The 3074-nt window shown below is 41.9% G+C and overlaps 1 pseudogene; it reads right to left on the bottom strand.

Annotated features, from left to right (window-relative positions):
* Positions 1-1025: 1025 nt before the first annotated feature.
* On the bottom strand, positions 1026-1179 carry LOC129316965 (5.8S ribosomal RNA; annotated as a pseudogene).
* Between the last annotated feature and the right edge of the window lie 1895 nt (positions 1180-3074).

The raw sequence follows: 3074 nt of genomic DNA, 5'->3' as shown, positions 1-3074 counted from the left end.
GGATGATGCCCAGGCACGTATCTCCGAGACTCACTCGGTACGAGAGAAACCCAAGCATGCAAGTTCTATGAAGTACCCCTCGATAAAGAATCCCATCAGGACTTGCCTCATACTAAGCAATCGGAGGAGGCTCATGAAATGCCAAACCTTAGGCTTGTCCACATGCATATAACGGGAATCAAATACGAGAAAGGCCTATCATTTCCCTCGCAAATCAGGGCACGCCCATCCTTCGCTCTTTCTTACCAACCAATCCTAGGCAAATGCCTATAAAGCAAGCTTGTTCACCAGCATGGTCAAGGGATCTCGCACGCGAAAGGCACGTGGAAAGAGGGGGTGGCGATTTGCCAACCCCCTTTCAGAAGGGGGAGGGCAAACCAAATCTTTCCAAAATGATATTTGCATGCGCTAAATGGCCTCCAAATGACCCACCAATGAACCCTCAAACACACAAACACAACCCACTGAGTATCATGTTCAATTTTAAGTGTTGTTTATTATCAGTCTCTTGCTAGTATTTAGCCTTGGATAAAATTTACCACCCGATTGGGGTTGCATTCCCAAACAACCTAACTCGCCGACAGCGCCTCATGGTGCGATAGGGTCTAAGCACAAATAGGCTCTCACTCTCTCTGGCAACTCCTTCTAGGGGAGTTGGGCCCTGTATGCTGCTAAGGACACTTCTCCAAACTACAATTCTGATGCCGAGGGCGATCGATTCTCATAGTGGGCTTTTCTTGATTCGCTCGCCATTACTAAGAGAATCTTTATTAGTTTCTTTTCCTCCGCTTATTGATATGCTTAAACTCAGCAGGTACCCCGCTTGACCTAGGGTCATACTTAGGGACACCAATCCGACGACCTAACTCGGGGGGTGACGCTCGCACGTGTGGGCTCGATTAACATCTCATCCACCTTCGACCATGGTGGCCATCGCTGAAGGGTGACTTTCAGTTTGTCGGGAGGTAGAGCTCTTGGGAGGCCACCTTCCCTTTCATGTGGTTTCGCACAATGGCAACGTTGCATGGCAACCAAGCAGACATGACCTCGACCTAATGACTTTGGGAGCAACTTGCGTTCAAAGACTTGGTGGTTTACGAGATTTTGCAATTCACACCAAGTATCGCATTTTGCTATGTTCTTCATCAATGTGAGTCGAGATATCCATTGTCGAGAGTCATTTTCAAATGCAAGTGATAAAAGATACGGCACTGGCTTCGAGGGCACCGCTTCTGAGCCACCAGCGATGTGCTACTTCTGTGTTTCCTTAGCGCCTCAGGCATTGAGGTTGGTTGTTATACTAGGGGCTCAGACCTGCATGAAGCAAGGCCACATCCACAGCTCATGCGGGGAGGCTTACGGCATGCATACTTACAAGCCTCACCCTATATGGCTAGTTCTCGGGTTAAACTTTCATGAGGCATCAACAATGATCCTTTTGCAGGTTCACTATGAAAACCTTGTTACGACTTCTCCTTCCTCTAAATGATAAGGTTTAGTAGACTTTTTGCAATGTCGCCAATAGCAAACTGGCCATGTCACCGCGATCCGAACACTTCACCAAACCATTTAATCGATAGGAGCGATGGGCAGTGTGTACAAAGGGCAGGGACATAGTCAATGCGAGTTGATGACTCACGCTTACTAGGAATTCCTTATTGAAGAGCAACAATGGCAATGATATGTCCCCATCACGATGAAATTTCAAAGATTACTTGAGTTTGTCGGACAAGGCTATAGACTTGTTGAATACATCAATGTAGCACGCGTACGGCCCAAAACATCTAAGGGCATCACAGACCAGCTATTGCTTCAAACTTCCTTGGCCTAAACAACCATAGTTCCTCTAAGAAGGTAGCTGTGAAGGGTGCCCTCCTCATAGCTAGTTAGCAGCCTGAGGTCTATAATGCCCTTAGATAGCATATTGAAACACTCCTCTTAAGACTCTCCCAGCACAAAGCAAGTTTCTTCCCTACCTTTCTCTCACACCTTAATCCCATTTTAAACCTCTTTCTTGCTGCCTTCTCAACCCACCTTAATAGCACACATCGCTTCTAACAATTGATTACAACACCTATTTCTCTCTTTCTTACACCATACTAACAAATAATGCATACATTACCCCAGTACCTGAAAGTCCCAACAGTTTAGCAAATCATAGATTCCATTCCATATCTCTACCCAAAAAAGAAAAAATTAGTTAGGGTATATTAGAGAATGAGAAGGATTATCTTACAGCATTGTTTTTATAAGAGAAGAGCTCTAATTTTCTAGGTGGAGGATTAGGACTTGAACATTCCCATAATGTCATTCCTATACTTGTTCAAAGTAATGTTGGCAGCCATCTAGTGAACAAAGTGCTGAGAGAGAGCAAGAGAGAGAACAAAAAATTAAGATTCCTTTCTAAAGACCCGCAAAATATGGAACCATGGCATAGAAAATATGGAGAACTATCTAACATTTTTTATTTAAAAGATATTTTGTATTTGCTAAGGAAACCTGTTCATAAGTCCTCAAGGATTACTATATTGCCCAAAGTAAAGATATAGAAATAAATTACATGCCATAATGCTTTCATGTAGACTTCAGAAAATTTAGAAGTGTTATAGCCCTCTCTTGACACAATATTACCCCAATTTTAACTAGTGATGATTCAACACTGTTCTGCTCCCTTAAAAGATATGATTTGTAGTAGTGACATATTCTCAACAAAAAAAAACAATCTTCCATATCTGATACCTTTCCAAAAGACCAGTTGATGGACTTTTGCCTTCTCTATATCACTCAACTAAGTATTTTACAATGTCATCTACATAAAGAAAGACCAAAATAAGAAAGCAATAGGATATCTGATACAAGGGGTTAAGATAAGGGATACATATGTTATTTAATATATTAAATACAATAACAAGCCTTATTCTACTAAGTGGGGTCGGCTACATGAATTGTATAATGCCATTGTGCTCTATCATTTAGTATGTTCAAATTTGTCAAGATTTATTCATTCAAATAGTGGCTTGTATTTATTTATTTATTTTTAACTATCCTAGTTTCGGTTGTCTTAGTAAAAGTCT

The sequence above is a fragment of the Prosopis cineraria genome, unplaced genomic scaffold (assembly GCF_029017545.1).
Source record: "Prosopis cineraria cultivar Desert tree isolate PC_DT_omini unplaced genomic scaffold, ASM2901754v1 PC7, whole genome shotgun sequence".
In the NCBI taxonomy this organism is placed as follows: Eukaryota; Viridiplantae; Streptophyta; class Magnoliopsida; order Fabales; family Fabaceae; genus Prosopis; species Prosopis cineraria.
The sequence above is the reverse complement of the archived record's forward strand: the minus strand, read 5'-3'. Positions and strand labels throughout refer to the sequence as shown.